A 19590-nucleotide genomic window follows, 5' to 3' on the forward strand; every position below is an offset into this window, starting at 1 on the left:
TAAAGTATCTTAGCTTGCTAACGAAGCTAATCACGTCGACGATGGCAATAAACGAGACTTTGTAAAAGATCGTTCGTTTTATTAATTCGGTAAAGCATTTTAATTAATTAGAGACCAAGCTGTTAAATCGAAAAGCTCGCGCGTAATCCGCTGCCACGATGTAGGTTAACTTGAAATGTGGAACCGAACGCACACACACAGCCTAATATACGTTTATGCGCAGTGCTCCATAGCGCGTTGTGCTGTACATTCTCTACTGAATAAGCACCAATCATAAATGTAAAAGTATGATTAAATTTAACTTACCTTTCAAAGGTGAGTTAAAATTACTCTTTGGGTGTTGAAATCAACTCGGAAATGTTTAACACAGAAATTTCAACTCTCCAATTTTTGCTGTGTAGGAATTGAATTATGCCGATGCACATGTGAACTTGACTGAAAGTGTAACTCGGATTGCGCTTTACAAACACGAAAGTACAATAAATTTACATAGTGTCACTATCATTATTTTTTTTATGTATTGTTATATTTAATTTATATTTTGTATTCAATTTGCACTTTCTGATCAACCAAAATATTATTTAACAGCATGGAAATCACTGATTATTGCTAAATAATCGAATAAGATTTAAAATATATTTAAGATAAAAACTATGACAAACAAATAATTTTGATTTTCGTCATCTCGAATATGTTTAATGTAATTAGGCTACAAATATATCCAGTCCATTTTTATTTTATAAAGACCATTTCATTATTTGTCTGTGATTTAAAAATGAACACACAAAGATTCTTTTTCTTTTTTTGATACTTTATTCAACTGCATTTTTTTTTTTACAAAACATCATCTTCCAGTATAACTTTAGCAGCATATTTTAATCCAGCGGTGAAACGTAGTTTTTAAAAGATAAAGAAAAAAAAGTTCACCAAGTTTAACCAAACAACTATTATAATGTATAAAACAGAGACCAAATAGCCTAGATATTTTAACTATGGTTAAAACTCAAAACTAAAATAATAATTATAAAAAAATGGATATTATATTTACCACGACCGGTGAAACATTCAAATGTCTATTAAAAAACATAAGTCGGTCTACGCGCTCAGATGAGGGCCGAGTGCGCAGCCTGTTCACATTTAGTGGAATTAATTCGCTCCGCTGGAACAGATGTTGCAGGAACAGCCAGGTACCACTGGACAAGTAAAGTTTCTCTGTCCCTGAAACTAATGGGCAGCAAATCTTTCACCACCATTTCAGCGAACAGCTTTGTCGTCTTCTCGGTTCTGCCTGCGTTGCATTTAGGTCTTACGGCAAGTGATTCAATGCTCGTCTGAGTTGCCGCTCTGTTATCGCCAGATATTTTATGTAGGTACGCATTTTAGATGATAGCGCATTGTATTTGTTGTAGATTTGTGTGAAAGCTTGGCGCTACACAGCTTACCCTGAACTGTATTTTCATCGTTATTCTCAAAGGGAAGCCAGCCATTACTACTTGACTTTGAGGCCATGCTTATCTGTCTTCTTACGTCTTTTGAGGAATCAAGTGGGAAGCTAACCAATCAGAGATCAGGGCGCCGCCCAACGTGCTGCCATAATCAATCAGAAATAATAATAATAATAATAATTTCGATAATCGTTTACTTGATCGATCATCGCTGTCGCGGTCGAGTACTCGATCACTGTTGCACATCCCTACTGCTCAACTGTGATTGCTGCTGTTGAACATTGAGCTATGCTACAAACTTTTTTCAGTTTTATTTTTATGCTTTAACTACTTAATAAATGGGTTGCAAACCTGTCTACATAGGATCACCTTGGTCAAGACAATAAACTATATAAAATCGCACCTTTGTAACATATCAGTCAGCATTTGAACTGCTATGTGTGTGTGTGTGTGTGTGAGTTTGTTTATTTAGTAGTTTTTCATATGTATCATTACATTATTCAAGTAAGCTCCAAACCAGTACCTGCATTTAAAGTTGTAATCCGACAAAGGATGCAGCAAACCAGTTCCATCACCGTCTCCTCCATTATGACGTAAAACATAACAGCAAAAACAATTAGTTCTGTCTCCACCTCTCCTGACAGGATTGTACTTGAGTCAGTGCTCCTCTTGCACCGTTGCTATGCCACACAGCGGTAATCGGAAACACCTGGTGGCGGAATTAGGAAATCCTGCAAATGCGGAGCATCTCAAGCACTTCAGAGCGGATTTGCAAAACATTTTATTCAGATCGGGAGTTTTGCGAATCATTTGAGACGGGAGGTCGGAGTTTGCAAAACATTTGATTCAGATCGGGACTCCGAATGGCGTTTTGCGAATCATTTGGCTTCGACCGAGTTCGACAAACATTTGATTCAGATCGGGACTCCGAATCGCGTTTTGCGAATCATTTGGCTTCGACCGAGTTCCACAAACATTTGATTCAGATCGGGACTCCGAATCGCGTTTTGCGAATCATTTGGCTTCGACCGAGTTCGACAAACATTTGATTCAGATCGGGACTCCGAATCGCGTTTTGCGAATCATTTGGCTTCGACCGAGTTCGACAAACATTTGATTCAGATCGGGACTCCAATCGCGTTTTGCGAATCATTTGGCTTTGACCGAGTTCGACAAACATTTGATTCAGATCGGGACTCCGAATCACGTTTTGCGAATCATTTGGCTTCGACAGACAGATTTGATTCAGATCGGGACTCCGAATCGCGTTTTGCGAATCATTTGGCTTCAACCGAGTTCACAAAACATTTGATTCAGATCAGGAGTCTGGCCTATTATTAGCCCATTAATAATTACTCTCAAAATAGGACAACTGACAAAAAAGTAACAACAAAACACATTTAATAATATGTCAGATATAGGCCATAACAACGAAAAATAAATAAATAATAATATATATTATGCTGCCCCACTTTTTGACTGCATCTGTAATTACAAACAAAAACACCTATCTTTTCAGATATTTTGTTACAAAAAATGTTCTAAAAATAGGTATGGTTTGTTAGAGTTTAATTAATTTGGATCTGATCTAATTTCAACCTCTTATTTGAATATTTTGGTTTGCCATGGGGTGTGCAGACACAAACTAATGCGGGATTAGATGTAACAATGTTTTTTTGTGCCAAAATTCAAATATATTTTAAAGATATTGCTGAACATTTATTTTACCATTTAGCAAAATTATTTAAGTAGAGAATTGTACTTCTGCTGTTAGAAGAAAAAAAATTCAAGTGATTGCTCTGGGGCTGCATGTGCGTGCAGTGAAGCTTTGTCTGTTCATTATCATAATAAAAAAACGGTAACTTTAAACACAAACACACACTGCTCAGTTTTTATGTAGTAAAATCTGTACCGTTAAGCGTTATCACCTTACTGTCCTGATGTAAAACATTTTGTTTTACGTGGATATTGGAAGCGAGTGAAGTACGTAAATAATATTTACAGAAAAATGTGATTTTGTGTCGAATGAGAGACCCAACTTTAGTTTGAGTTTCATTCTAGCCTAAAATGATCGTTCGTTTTGGCTTGTGAATTTATGTAGCTTCTTATATCTTTTAATTATATTCTCAAAAATACTGTTAAATTTAAAGGATTTGTTGTGGAGCAAGGATAACTTAAATAGCCTATGTTTTCATTGTTTATTATTATTATTTATCATATATTTATTTGACCCTCTAACTTTAGCACTCACTATTCTAGTTCTACTCTTTAAAAAAAAAAAAAAAAAAAAAAAAAAAAAAAAAATAGATCGGGACTCTGACGCGCGTTTCGCAAATTATTTGAGATCAGGACTTTGGAGTGAGTTCGCAAAACATTTGATTCGGATCGGGACTCCGAAGCACGTTTCGCGAATCATTTGAAATCAGTCCCAGCGGATTTTTAAAACATTGATTCAGATCGGGACTCCCCCACACATCAAAAAGTACTGCGCGGCCGTGTTGCGGCTTCCGGAACGGAACTGTACCGGCGTCAACTTGCGGGCAATGACGGATCCGATACGAATTCGGATCCCGGACCCGCCGTTGCACCGCGCTCCACGATTAAAACCTTACCTCCACGGTGGGTCCGTTTGGGTCCTGCAAATTGAAACATATCCGCCACCATACTGTCTCATCTGGCCCTGGTCCGTTTTGGACCCGTTTATCTCATTTTCAAAATCCCTTCTGTTCTTGCTGTAGGATAAAAGAAATTGTAAGATAAACTAATAAATATTTCTAGCCTAGGCTACTACAGAAATATAAACATAAGCTTAAATCTGAATTGCTTTGTAATTTTAACCGAACAATATTGTAAATAAGCCTAAAAAAACTTTTGAAGATTTACTGCATGTCAAAGGGGTAGGCTTTTTATTATTATGATTAGCTTGATAGTTAACAGGAATATTTTTAGTAGCCTACTTTCCTTACTAAATAAGTGAGCGTGTCCGTCCGTTTTTACTGACGCACTAACTATTGCATTGTGTTAAAAATAACATCAGGTATAGGTCTACCTGATTGAACAATCAATCTGCGTGTGTAAAGTAGCCATCAGCTGCTCAGGGAGTTATGGTCAGACTAGGTTTGATTTTGAGTTGCCAAAGAGGGTAACACTTTATAATAACGTTCAGTTGTACGTATTTTATAAGTCACTGGTTAAATAATGATGAACTAATCATTTACAAAACATTCATAAATTATTAGCAAGTGATGTACTATCATTTTAAGTATGTTTTGTAAATTCTGTTACAAGTCATTTGCAAATGTCTTGTACATGATTAACTATCAGGGTTGGTACAGATTCTGTTAAATGAAATTCCAGGACTTTCAAGCACTACTTTTTTGGATTTCGATCAGCACTTATCAAACATCTAACAAATATCTTCATTTTTTTTAACTCAAGTTACATATCCAGTATATCATGGTTTCCGATGTTTCACTGTCATGCTTGGGGAATCCTCTTAACCATTGAGAAGATATTGAAACAGATTTATAGACGATCGACCTGAAGAATGAAAGTTGTATTATATACTTAATATCATGCCCATAGCAATGTAAAAAAAAAAAAACTCTTTATCTCAGACGGGCGGCAGCGTTAATTGTGTAAAATTATTTTGATATTGAAATCATACATATTTTTTTTATATTTTTAATTAGGGATGCACCGATACCACATTTTGTAAATGTTTAAAAGAGTAATTTTTTTGTAAATTATAAAGAGTGTTTTTAGAGTTTTCAGGTAGATCTAACAGGTAGGCTACGGAAAACCCGATTTGAACAAGGCTACGTTCACTTGAGATATAGGGCTAACTGACTGAGGATACTCACCAAGACCAGCGTTTTAAATTATGTAGACCCTCTAACCCTAACACATTTACAAGTGATGGATAGTTTACACTTTAGATTAGGGGATGCAGAAAGTGTTGTAAATATTTTTTTCATTTACACATTATCTATGAAGTACAAAAAAAAGAACATTTATGAAACGCAAAGTCACGTTTAGTAAAAGATTAAAATAAAAGGCAACACGGTCATATTGGTAAGATGGTTGCAGCGATTTTTAAGGCTGCCCAAACATTTACAAACGATTGACTTTGAAATCTGACTATCGCAAGCTAACATGTCATCAAACTATTCAGGCTGTCTGTAAAAGGACCACAACACAACCTTTTCACATGCCCTTCTTTTGGGCTGGAGGGAGTTACTAACCTTGACCAGTCGCTCTGCTCGTAAGGATCGAGTCCTTTGATTCTCTTTATTTTCTCGTCATATCTCATCTTTGCATTAGGATTTAGTTTTAGGCAGTATGGTCCGACAATGTTTTCTTTAGCCCGCTGCTAATTTTTCATTATTTTCATGCCAGAACACTAGGCTGCTATGCCAGACCATGCTAACTGGCCAAACATACCCATAATTCTTTGCGTTCTGATGACGTTGCCGCCCAGTTGGTCACATGTGTTAGCGATCTCTATTCCTCCAGACACGCTGTATAAACGATACTATTAAGACCGTTTTCCAGGTTAGCTGGGCTGCATAGCGCTCAAAACCAACATGAAAAGGGTAACTTAGCCAGTAATGTTCACTTACCGTTTTGTTTTGTTGTTAAACTGTGTAAAATGAGCGGTGACGCTGGATGGTATAGACGGTAGCTAACATTAGAAGTTAAGCCTGCACTTTTTGACATTCAAACAGGAGGCATATTGTCTGAACCAACTCAAACAGTGATTAAAATGCCGAAGCTTAATTTTAACAGGATCCGTTGTTTGACGGCGCCCGCCGGAGGCGGAGCTGATCCTCTGGGCGGAACCAAAACAAATTTGAATTTGAACTTGAAGGCGGATCCGCCTAGGAGTCTCCTGCTGATGCACATTTCATGAATCATTTGAGATCAGGGCTTTGGAGCGGATTTGCAAAACACTGATTCAGATCGGGAATCCGAAGCGCGTTTCGCGAATCATTTCAGGGCTTGAAAAAAAATTCACAAAACATTTGATTCAGATCGGGACTCCGAAGCCCGTTTCGCGAATCATTTGAGATCGGGACTTCGGAGTGAGTTCTCAAAACATTGATTCAGATCGGGAGTCGGAGTCGCGTTTCGCGAATCATTTGAGATCGGGGCTTCAGAGTGGTTTTTCAAAACATTTGATTCAGATCGGGACTCCGAAGCGCATTTCGCGAATCATTTGAGATCGGGACTTCGGAGTGAGTTCTCAAAACATTGATTCAGATCGGGAGTCGGAGTCGCGTTTCGCGAATCATATGATCGGGACTTCAGAGCGGTTTTGGAAAACAGATCAGGAGTCGGAGTCGCGTTTCGCGAATCATATGATCGGGACTTCAGAGGGAGTTCACAAAACATTGATTCAGATCGGGAGTCGGAGTCACGTTTCGCGAATCATATGATCGGGACTTCAGAGCGGTTTTGCAAAACATTGATTCAGATCGGGAGTCGGAGTCGCGTTTCGCGAATCATATGATCGGGACTTCAGAGCGAGTTCACAAAACATTGATTCAGATCGGGAGTCGGAGTCGCGTTTCGCGAATCATTTGAAATTGGGGCTTCAGAGCGGTTTTGCAAAACATTGATTCAGATCGGGAGTCCGAAGCGCGTTTAGCGAATCATTTGAGATCGCTTCGGAGCGGATTTTCAAAACATTTGATTCTATCATGTAGGCTACTTGTCTAGTCTAGACCAACTTTTAATAAAGAGCAAAGAGGTTTAGAGACAGATTTTTGTTAATAGCCTGTTACTAATACCACAGTCCATAGCATCAGTAACTGTATAATTTAGTAAGAGAGAATCAAAACAAAATAGGATGGGTTTCCATTTTTATTTTATTTATGGAGCAATGGTAATCTTAACCTCTGTGCAGTGTTTAGGGTATTTCAGGACCCCAAATAAAATTCTAATTCATCTAAATGACATGACACTTAATGACTTTACCAAAACAGAAATTGGGATGTCTGATTGTATATTAGTGTAATAAAATCACTCAGAATGTTCATATAGTGCTTTTGTTTAAAATTGTAATTTTAAATGTTTTCCTGTAAATGGCAGAAATCTACCTTAAGTATGGCAAATTTTTCATATGACCATGTATGAAAGCAAGGAATGTAGATATACTTTAAATTAACTACATATTTATTTTGTATAGGCATTTCATATAAACATTTTTTTCAAAAAAATTAACATTTAAACAAATTCCATATCAACTGTATAGTAAAAACATTAAAGGAAGTGATGTTACAATTCATGATTGTCTAGATATTGGTGTTTTTAATTTCACCTCTTAAAGCACTTTCTTTTATCATTGCAAATATCAGTATTCAACATTTTGGGATTAAAACATCAAAATATTATGCATTTGTCATTGCATGTTAAATGCATTTATATCTTGCATTAAACAGTGTGTGTAAACATCTGTCGGGGTCTCTAGAGAGCGATGTGTAGAGGATTGAAACTTGAGCCAGAGGTTCTTCACAGCTACCAGGAGACCTTTGACGTTAACGTTACTCCATCTAGTCTCATCATCCACCCTGAAGCGCCACACCTCGGTGCAGATGGCAAAGTAGTGGACCCAAATGAAGAACCTGCCTGTGGCCTGGTATAGGTTAATCGCCCTGATGTGAAAGAAATCGGAGAGTCATCCCACGTTGAGTTTATTGGGGACCATGCAAAACTGAGAAAGAAACACACAATTGGCATTCCACGGTCAGCTGATGGTTACTGGACTAGTTAACTTGGTGTGATCTTGTAACAAGTACAAGAGGTGACTTCCATGTGGAGAGGGTATGGAGAGATTATGAGCTGATCACAGAGATCACGGCTAAAGTTGTTGAATTCTACTTTGGCACATACATTAATTTTTTGCTAGGAAGAAAATAGGCATGAAAAATTTACCAACAAATGATGTTCCTGTTCTATAGTGAATGTAGTTCTATAGTGTTCTATTACAAGAAGAAAACAGTTACCCCAATAAGTCATGCTTCAATTAATGACATTTTAATGTTATTTATGTTATATTGTTGCAACATACCTACCCCAAACTGGAAAGATTTGTCAGGAGGGGTTGGTGATTTCTGATGTGTTCAGAATCTGAAACGATATTGCAGATCATAAGTAAAAGTAAAGAGTTATATTTTTATTAACATTTTCTGACTTAAATCTAAGACTAAAATCTAAGCATTAAATTCAGCAAAAAAAAAAAAAAAAAAAAAAAAGCACACAGAAGTATGTGAAAGATTATATGTATAATGTTGGTTAAAACCCTGGCTGAGAAGGTAACAAAAGCTTAAACTTACTAGAAGATAGCAAAATGTGCTTATCACAAAGCAGGCAAGTTACTAGCAGGTGAAGAGGAGCATGATGTCACTAGCAGGTGAGTAGATGATGCTGATGTCACTAGCATGTGTTTTTTTCCAGCTCCTTTATTTTTCCCATGACTCAGCAAGAGCACTTAATTAACAAAAAGCAAACATGTATTATTTTGTGTTAAACATAATGGGGGGTCATGGGCATAATGTATTTAATGAAAAAAATATCTGAAGATTGTTATGAAAATGAAAAAAAAATCTGACATGATAATCTGTCTATGAAAACATGAACAAATGATTAGGACAGGTTAGATGATTATGATGAAGCAATGTTATTAATAAAAGAGCAAGAAATATCTGTCTGAGGTGAAAGTATACCAATAAACGGAAGCTAATTCTATGACGCATCCTATGATAAATCAGATAACTGATCAGACGTAACATACAACTTGTATCAGCACAATAGGATGATAAGTTATGCGTTAGAGAGAGAGAGAGAGAGAGAGAGAGAGAGAGAGAACTCCCTCTGATGCGTATTCATGACAGCGCGCTGAAAGATGGGCAAGGATAGATTTTACTATAGATTCCTATAAAGTTCTCATTATAAATGTAAGGCAGATTTGTGCTATATTTTCATCTACGTTATTAAGTGTAATAGTTGTAATTAAGTTTTATTTTTAAGTTAAGTTTTATTTTCCATAAACCACCTGCGCGTTTTCGAAGCCTAGGAATTGAATTATGCCCACAAATATGACGGGAAAAAAAGCTTGGCTGCATTATTATAACATTATTAATAAAATAATATCAATAATAATAGAAAAATAAAACATTTAAGAGCAATATCATTATCGGGCATTGCCTATGAGCATGAAACGAATCGCTGATGTGCAGCGATTTCAGCCTAATTGTTCATGTTAATTAATCAGACGTAGAGTAGCTCTTGCAATTTTTATCTGAAAAAAATTCGCCGACGCAGATGTGAACTTGACCGAAAGTGTAACTCGGATTGCGCTTTACAAACACGAAAGTACAATAAATTTACATAGTGTCACACTGTCACTATCATTATTTTTTTATGTATTGTAATATTTAATTTATATTTTGTATTCAATTTGCACTTTCTGATCAACCAAAATATTATTTAACAGCATGGAAATCACTGATTATTGCCAAATAATCGAATAAGATTTCAAATATATTTAAGATAAAAACCATGACAAACAAATAATTTTGATTTTCGTCATCTCGAATATGTTTAATGTAATTAGGCTACAAATATATCCAGTCCATTTTTATTTTATAAAGACCATTTCATTATTTGTCTGTGATTTAAAAATGAACACACAAAGATTCTTTTTTTTTTTGCGCTACTTTATTCAAGTGCATTTTTTTAAACAAATCATTGTCTTCAAGTATAACTTTAGCATCATATTTTAATCCAGCGGTGAAACGTAGTTTTTTAAAAGATAAAGAAAAAAAAGTTCACCAAGTTTAACCAAACAACTATTATAAGGTATAAAACAGAGACCAACTAGCCTAGATATTTTAACTATGGTTAAAACTCAAAACTAAAATAATAATTATAAAAAAATGGATATTATACCCAGACAGCACATGTACGTCTGGCCGACGTCGGCCCAATATCGAAACGTCGGCCTCTATACCTAAAACATCTATAAAACATCGGCCTGGTGGAGGCCGACATAATTTGGTCAGTGCTCTGTTCTCCAGCTCATCAATCGTCGGCCCTGAGTTGGTTCACGACCGCGGGCCGATGCCGCGCTTCTCTGTGTGCGCGTGCCCAGTATTCGTCTCTTTTAGCCACCCAGAGAGAGAGAAGAGGATAATCCCAGGGACATCTGTGGCTCTGAGGTAACGTTACGATTTCACTTCAGCTCAATTAGACAAAAAATACTACTTTGTTAATTCTGTGACACTGAAAAAGTACTAGTAATACAGTCTGTGGGCAGCTGAAGAGTCTGGCTCATTTTCAAATAATGTTAACGTTAACTTTTTGAGCCAACGGTCACGGTAGCGATTTTTTTTTAACATTGATGTTAACGCCTTAATGCGTTTTCAGAAGTTTCTCGGAGGGAAAATGTAAAAGCGGGTTATTAAAGAGAAGTCCTGACTGCTTTTTCACCGTGTTTTTCACTCTTTTACAGGCTTTCAGAAATAATCCGGTGAAATAATATGGTGAGCTATTGTTGCTGTTGCTTCTGAACTACAAAATGATTTTTACATTTATTATTTGATACTGTACATTATAAATGTAATGCTTTAACTCTAGATGTTTGTTTGTGTGAATGCTGTGTGTGCTGTGAGTCCTGCGCGAGCGGGGAGCAGAGTTGCCATGGAAACGGGGCATCAACACAAAAACCGTTACTGGCAAGCAGTAATCTCCGTCTCTCCCTGCGGTTTACACTGTTTTAGGTAAGTTTAGTCGCTAAAATCACACAAATATTATATACAAATGTTCCTGACACGTTTCTTGCTTGTTATTGACATGTTTCAATTAAATTTATTTTATAGAAACGGTTTAGTGTCTTCGGAAATGTCCGTTATCATTTTAGCAGTTTTCAGGTAGGCTAACTATATAGATTGAGTTCTTGTTGATGAAACTCTGGGCTTTTAATCAAATCTTCGATTTGATTAAAACAAAATGATATTTAAATTAATTATTGAATGATTATTGAATGAGACTGTACTTTATAAATGTAATGTTTTAACTCTAGGTGTTTGTTTGTGTAAATGCTGTGTGCGCGTTGAGTCCTGCTCCAGCGGGGAGCAGAGTTGCCATGGAAACGGGGCGTCAACACAAAAACCGTTGCTGACAAGCAGTAATCTCCGTCTCTCGCTGCAGTTTACACTGTTTTGGGTAAGTTTAGTCGCTAAAATCACACAAATATTACATACAAATGTTCCTGACACGTTTCTTGCTTGTTATTGACATGTTTCAATTAAATTTATTTTATAGAAACGGTTTATTTTCTTCGAAAAAGTCCGTTAGCATCTTAGCAGTTTTCAGGTAGGCTAACTATATAGATTGAGCTCTTGTTGATGAAACTCTGGGCTTTTAATCAAATCTTCGTGTGTGTATGAGATATTTTGATGGCACTTTGAATGTTTTGCTGGTGATTTGTCAGTATGTTATTGGAAAAGGCTGATTTACTGAATCGATGACGACACTTACAGTGAGAGTGTAATCGGCTGAAATCAAGTTCACATTAGTTTCGATATTTCATGATAAACAGATATTAATACAAATTGTTCTGTGATTTCAGGAGGACAGAAAGAAACTCTACAGAACAGAAGTGAAGCTCCAAGATTTCAACATTTCTGAAGGGAGATTCTGACTTAGAAATACAGGTGACCTGAAGAAGCTCATGAAAAACATGAATATGCCTTTTTCAGAATACATTTCACCAATTTTAAGAAGTCCCTGACTTCATAACGTAAGTCACACTCAACCTAAAACTAAAAATATAGATTGTGTTATTTTAAGATTATATTTTTAGTAGTAGAATATGTATATTACATGTTATTATAATTGTTATATATTATTCTGTCTTTTATCTCCATTTCACCTCTACTCTAGCTTGAACTCTAGCTTGGAACTGTAGAGTAAATATTGTTGACTCTGTGTCAGATGGCTTGTTTTGTTCCTGGATTCTTCAGTGATGACGATCAGAGTCTGAGTGAACCTGCTGTCAGACAGTGAGTACCGTGAGGTTTCAGTCAGGGCCTTCAGTAAACAACTGTTAGATACCTGTACACATCTTACACATCTCTGTTACAGCTAACGCAGCTGTATGTGTAAAGGTGAGGTCACACTAGCCTTTGAACGTGCAAAATTATTTCGGACGCCGCTGCGAATATGGGCGGGAGCAAGATATAATGGTTTCCCCTTATCACAACATGGGTTAATCTGTGCTTTTACTGTGTCTTTGGCGATGGCGTCGAAAGCGTCTTATTATATTGCACTCTGTCTCTCTCTCTCTCTATAAATATACACACTAAACAATAAAAAAAATATAGAACGTGTCCTCATTCAAATGTGCCATCTGTTCCTGTTTCCATTGACACTGCGAACCATGCAGCTTCTTTTTTAATTATCTTTTAAATATGTATTATATAAAATAGGATGCTGCGCTACGGCTAAAATTAGCACTTCATTTTTAAATTTCTGTACAGAGAGGTCACGCAGTGACGTATCATTCATCTACTGGTCCCACGACTTCACGTGATGCGAATTCGCAGGTCAAGGTTCACCAAACTTGAACTTTCGAATGCAGCGAAATGCGAAAATTTTCGCATGAGCCTGGGTTTCCGGTCTGACGCATTCGCATGCGTATGAATGGAAGTCAGTGGAACGAAAAGTGCAGTGTGACCGCCCCTTAATGCACATATTATGCCCCACACAGGCTCTCAACAACAATGACGGGGCTGATCAACAACTTCAGCAGTAGGCTAGATTAGTGTGAGTTAAAGGGATAGTTCACCCCAAAATGAAAATTTGCTGTTAATTTACTTTCCCTCAGGTCATCCAAGGTGTGGGTGACTTTTTGGTAACAATTTATAATAAAGTTCATATGTATGTCACTTTTAAGTGAGTAGTCAATGATGAACTAATCATTTACAAAACATTCATAAGTGCCTAATAAGTTATATACTAATAATTTGTGTACTTTTTGTAAATTCATTTTAAAAGTCATTTACAAGTAATTCGATTATGATTAACTAATTATTTACAAAACATGACTGTGTTCATAGAAATAAATGATGTTAATATTTTTATCTATGTTCTGTAGATTAAGTTATAAATAATTTACAAGTGACATGAATATACATTCACTAATGATTAATATGATATGATTTACACATCTTTCATAAGCAATCTTAAAAAAAATAAAATCACGAAAAAAATCAAACAGATCCTTAATTTTTAATAGTTACTAGTTAAAACAGATCCTTAATTTTTAATAGTTACTAGTTAATATATTATGAATCACTTATAAATCATTGAAATGTCAACATTGTACTATTATCTCAATAAACAGTATAAATCATTTACAAAGCTTTCTGCACCCCCCAATCTAAGGTGTAAACTACTCATCAGTTGTAAATGTTTTACAAACTTTGTGGTTTTCAGTTGTGTGTGCGTATGTATATGTATGTATATATATATATATATATATACATATACACACACACACACACACACATATATATATATATATACACACACACCAACACACACACACACACAATCAACCAACCTGTAACAGGAAAGTTTACATTTACAACTGATGAGTAGTTTACACTTTAGATTGTGGGTGCAGAAAGCTTTGTAAGTTATTTATAACTTAATCTACAGAACATAGATAAAAATATTAACATCACTTATTAATCATCTATGAACACATAGTCATGTTTTGTAAATGATTAGTTTACCATTAGCTAATTACTTTTATTACATGGCTCTGTGGGTACTTGATTCTGATTGGTCAGTTGCGACATTCCGATGCATGTTATCCCTGGATAAAAACCTGTAAAATGTAATAACACAGGCTCATCCGGGTAACAGCAGTTGGTGCTGTACTCTTACTTTAACTATTTTTTTTTATTGGTGGAAGCTGTGCATTTGTTTAGCTAATAAATTATAAAAACTGTGTACAACAGTTGTGTACAATTGTTTAATTATGTCATCCTGGTTAGGGTTGGCCTGATTGACGATGCCATCATCCATCGCCGATAGCTGATAGACATCACGATGCTGCGCTGGCAAACAGCGTCATCAGCTCCAGTATCTCGCGCGTGCATCTGTTGTCATGCGACAGAGAAGTCACGTTCTATAGACAGTTTCTATAGACAGTTGTGAACGTGCTGACAGCTGGTTGCCCAGGCTATGGATTAAAGGTAATACTGTTGTAAGTAGTGTTCATTTTCTCCTAAATACCGATCATTTCGCTTCATTAGACCTCAATGTATCACCAGTAGCCACCGGTATTGATTTGGTCTTTTTTTTTTTCTGGACATCCACACAGCACCACAGTATTATCAACTAGAGATCAACCGATAGTGAATTTTTCCAATACTGATAGCTAGTTTGGACCACACTGGCCGATACCGATTTATAAACCAATAGTTTTTAAAATGAATACTGAACAAAATAGATACTGAATGAGAGCAGCGGTCTGCGGTCGCGCTGTGGGTTCCCGGGTTTGTGTCCATTCTCGGACCATTCCATGTATTTCAACTGTAGAAAAGGTTGTTCCGAGCCGAAACTGACTTCTTTCATATTTGTCGACCAATCTACAGAAAACTACATCAGTATATCATCATAAACACAAACGTTTTTGTCTTACATGAATGTAAACAGATGAGAAAGAAAACTCCCACGTACAGTATTTTTGTTTAAAGAGACAACAGCCTAATAAACGCGCTGTCTGTCATTAATGTTAATCAAAGAACAAAAGAAACAAAAGAAAATCATTCACTGATCTCGACTGAATATATTTAATAACTTTGATTAATCTTTATTTTATTTATAAAAAGAAAACTATGCAGTGTTTTTAAACTTTTAATTACAGTTTCTGTACCTGAAATTTTGTTTAGTTGTATTTAGGATATTGCTAATTGATTTGTTTGTTCATATCTTACTACTGACTGCTTACTTGTCTTTAACACTTTAATATTTTTATTAATTAATTGTTTTTGCTATGGTATTTTTTTTTTTTTAAGCACAGGCAAAATTCCTCTTGCAGTGTTTTGTAAGCTGCTGATTTTTGCTTGTGTTATTCAGCTGTAACAGAATGCTTTGTAAAAAGACAGAAACATGTTTGACAACTAAATGTTTGACTTAATTTTTTTATATTGGATTTTTTATCTTATTGGAATCGAAACTAGGAATCGATAAGCAGAATCGGAATTGGAATCGATAAAATTCAAACGATACCCAACCCTACACACCGAACGCATCACATTTTATTTGCTGCTATTTTAGAACAGTGCATGATTATCTAATCATGCGCAGCGTCTTTGAGAAGTGACAGTTCTCACACACACCGGATGCGTCACATTCAATTCAAGCAGCGGTCTAAAACTGTTTATTTAATCACCAAACGGACATAAGTTTGCTTCAGGAATGAACTATGTGGCATATGTGTTGAAAGTTCAGTGTTAAAAAAAAAAAGAGCAAACGGAAAGAAAACGCACAATCTGTATTACAGCTTTCTATATGAAGCATAAAGACTGTATTAGAACCACAGAAAGACCAACGTTTTGCTGTAAAATGCACAATACATAATTCATAGCCTAGGGTGAAGTCATTATGTAAATTTACAATGATTTGAGATTAATATAATGTTATTTAATAGATAACTATGTGAACGGCTGCATTTAAACTCGCGTTTGAAGTTTCCCACTCTGTGCAGCGCAGAGTGTCACATGGCAAAACAAACGCAACACAGAAAAATATCGCCATGGATTTTGCAGATAACCGATAGTTCTACAAATCAACTATCGGTGCCGATTAACCAGCAAAACCAATGAATCGGTCGACCTCTGTTATAACAATGTGCATGATACAATACTCATCAAATAATAAAGAACTCTTTTCATGTCCCTTGACTCAGATTAAAAAGTAATCACGGCCAACAAAATAACTCGTGCTTGGTGTTAACTGTTAGCCACTCATAGCACTCGTAGTTGCAATCTTTGAAATGGTGCATAAAAATGTTGCTGGACTTCAGTTTAGGTGTAGGTCTTCCTTTCTCAGTTGTAGATCTTCATTTCTCAGTTATTCTCTTTTTTTCTGCAAAATAGCACCTTAAAAAAGCATTTTAGTAGATTGGCAACCAGGTCTGTAGGCTGTATTTTCTTTTCATTTAAACTTCTTTTCACTTTCGTACTTTGGAAATCCCTGACTAAAAGGGCAGTCTAACGCTGGGGGTAGCACTGGGCACGTCTCTAGACACAGAGGGTGTGCTGTCATTGAATGTCAAAATTTGATTGGCTGATGATTCTGTCACTAATGCTCGTAACAAATCAGATGTGACTTCTTTCATCAAAAGGGTAGCACAATCTGTTGTGCTGGCCATAGACTTTTTTAATGTAGGATATCCAGGTCAACCTCAACTAAACTAATCACAAGCAATTTGTGAACATTACACAAATGTAAATGATAACTAAATAGTCTTTAAAAGCTTTTTTCACACAATTTTGTTTTTTATAGGGCCAGCAGAGCCCTGCTCACCCTGTCGGCCCACCGCTGCTGTCAGACAACATCTCCAAGATGCTATAAACTGCAGGACTAGTAAGTACAATCTTGAACATACACAACTGTATCATAAGTTTGGGAAGGTATGGTTTTTTTTGTGTTTTTGAAAGTCTTTTATGGCAACCACAGTTTAATATATGAAATGAATACAGTTTCACTACAATTTAAAATAATAGTTTTCTATTTGAATATATTTAGAGAAGTAATTTATTCCTGTGATGGTAAAGCTGTATTTTCAGCATCATTACTCCAGTCTTCAGTGTCACATGATCTTCAGAAATCATTCTTATATTCTGATTTGCTTCTGAAGAAACATTTCTGACTATTATCAGTGTTGAAAACCGCTGTGTTCCTTCATTTTTTCAGGATTCTTTGATGAATAAAGTTTTAAAACAGTACAGTGTTTGAAACAGAAATGTCTGTTTTAACTTTTGATAATTGATAAGACAGTGATAATAATTGAAAATGTTTATTGAGCAGCAAATCAGAATGATTTCTGAAGGATCATGTGACACTGAAGACTGGAGTAATAAAAATTAGCTTAGATCACAGAAATAAATTACATTTCACAATATATTCACGTAGAAAACTGTTGTTAAATTGTAATATTTCACAATATTACAGTTTTTTTACTTGCTTTTGATCAAATAAAGGCAGCCTTGTTGAGCAGAAGAGACTTTTCTCAAAGACGTAAAAAGAAAATCGTACTGACCCCAAACTTTTAACGGTAGTATAAATTACAAATATAATGTTCCACCTACTGAAATGTATATTCCATTCTAAAGAGATGCCTGTTCCACAAATATTACATTTACAGGGATCACGTGAAACACTTCATCAATAAACTGATTTTTGAGAGCATTAGTGGCAGTGTGTCGATTTTTGTTTATTGATTGGTGAATTGGAAGTGGATGTGCGTTTATTAAACCTACTTGTGATTAAATCAGATATATATATATATATATATATATAGCAAAATAAGCTCAAATTGAGGCAGCAGCATCTATGGTGCATGGCCTGTAGTGAGGTCACTAAATTCTAACACCAAGAATTTATCAAAGTCCACTAAAGGAAGCAAAACCTATTGGTATTTTACTTTGAAAATAGCCTTCCAAATAATATTTGGGGCTCGGACACACTTTTTTGTTGTTGTTTAAATTAAATTAAAATACATAGTTTAGTATTCACACAACACATCTAATAACCATGCACTCCAGTTATATGTGATTAAATAAATAATATTTTTTTCTGAAATAATATGAACAGCAGCAGCTATTCTAAACTTTCTCCTTTTTATTTCCTTTTTCTATCTCAGGATGGCCATCCCAAGGTTTCTAGAGATTACAGCAGCTCCAGACTGAATCCAAACTCACTTTTGAAGACTTCAGATGAGACCAACGCTCACAAAGACTACAGACGACAACTGTACATGAACACACAAAACATTGGACACACAAAACAAATATTATCCTTATTTTGCCTATAAGGGTAAATTTGATGATTTTCAAACTGCTTTATTGTAACGTCTCTTATATCTGTAAATGAACAATATTTACTCTCTGAGTTATGTGGACCTACATGTCCCCTTTTATTTGTAAGCATCACTTTAAAAATGTTGAAAGATAATGTTAATGTTAACTGAATACAAAACTAGAGACTTGTTTAGTAAGATTTTATCAGAAAATATTTTTGAACTTTTATCATGCAATTTAAAACATTTTAATTGCTTAATTAGTATTGTTTGCCTGGTTTTATTTTGTGTTTATGTAACTCTTTTTAAAAAGTTCTTGGCATAAAGTTCGCATGCAATGCTGACAGCACTGAACACATGACTTTTTATTATTAACTAGATGGTCTTCCCAGTGAGTCTCAGTCATCTCTGGCTTTTTAAACTGTAACCTTGAAACATGCATTTCCTGTAAACCTACTTTGAAATAAGTATTATTAAAAGGTGCTATACTCATACAACATTTAACCATGCAAGTACTGTAGTAATGGTTATTTTTGTTTTTACTATGGTTTTACTGCAAAAGCTGTAGTAAAATCATGGTGATTGTAGTAAAACTATGGTTGATTTAGTTTTTTCTATGGTTTTACTGCAAAAGCTGTGGTAAAATCATGGTTAATGTTCAAAAGACTACAAATAATCCCGAATTATCCACTTTTGATCAAAGCATCTGGTAAATGTTATTGTATTTGTACATGTAATATGAAATAAATGAAAATATTAATAAAGTTGCGTCTGTTCTTGAGAGTGGTGTGTATTGTTTTATTATAAACCAGCGGCGGTAGCCGCGGGTGGTCCGTAACGAAGGGCAAAACGCCGGTGAACCGCGTCCACGCAGAGCGGCCGGGATGTATCGTCTCAGCATCGGCCGGAGAGCATTTCCGATCAGAGGCCGACGTCGCCGAGACATCTTGCCTATTAGCAAACGCTCCCTGAGCGATATCGTCCCGATGGAATTTTGTAGGTCGGCTCGACATCGGCACAACGTATGTGTGCTGTCTGGGTATT

General features: G+C 35.7%; 1 long non-coding RNA gene across 1 annotated transcript; it reads left to right on the forward strand.

Annotated features, from left to right (window-relative positions):
• The first annotated feature begins 11104 nt into the window (after nucleotides 1-11104).
• Nucleotides 11105-19327, forward strand: LOC127963798 (uncharacterized). Its single transcript, XR_008154909.1, has 9 exons — nucleotides 11105-11227; nucleotides 11327-11377; nucleotides 11530-11672; nucleotides 11772-11822; nucleotides 12079-12249; nucleotides 12393-12511; nucleotides 14513-14713; nucleotides 17031-17111; nucleotides 18391-19327. It is a non-coding gene; the product is annotated as an uncharacterized LOC127963798 (long non-coding RNA).
• Nucleotides 19328-19590: the final 263 nt, after the last annotated feature.

This window comes from Carassius gibelio, chromosome B8 (genome assembly GCF_023724105.1).
Source record: "Carassius gibelio isolate Cgi1373 ecotype wild population from Czech Republic chromosome B8, carGib1.2-hapl.c, whole genome shotgun sequence".
NCBI lineage: Eukaryota > Metazoa > Chordata > Actinopteri > Cypriniformes > Cyprinidae > Carassius > Carassius gibelio.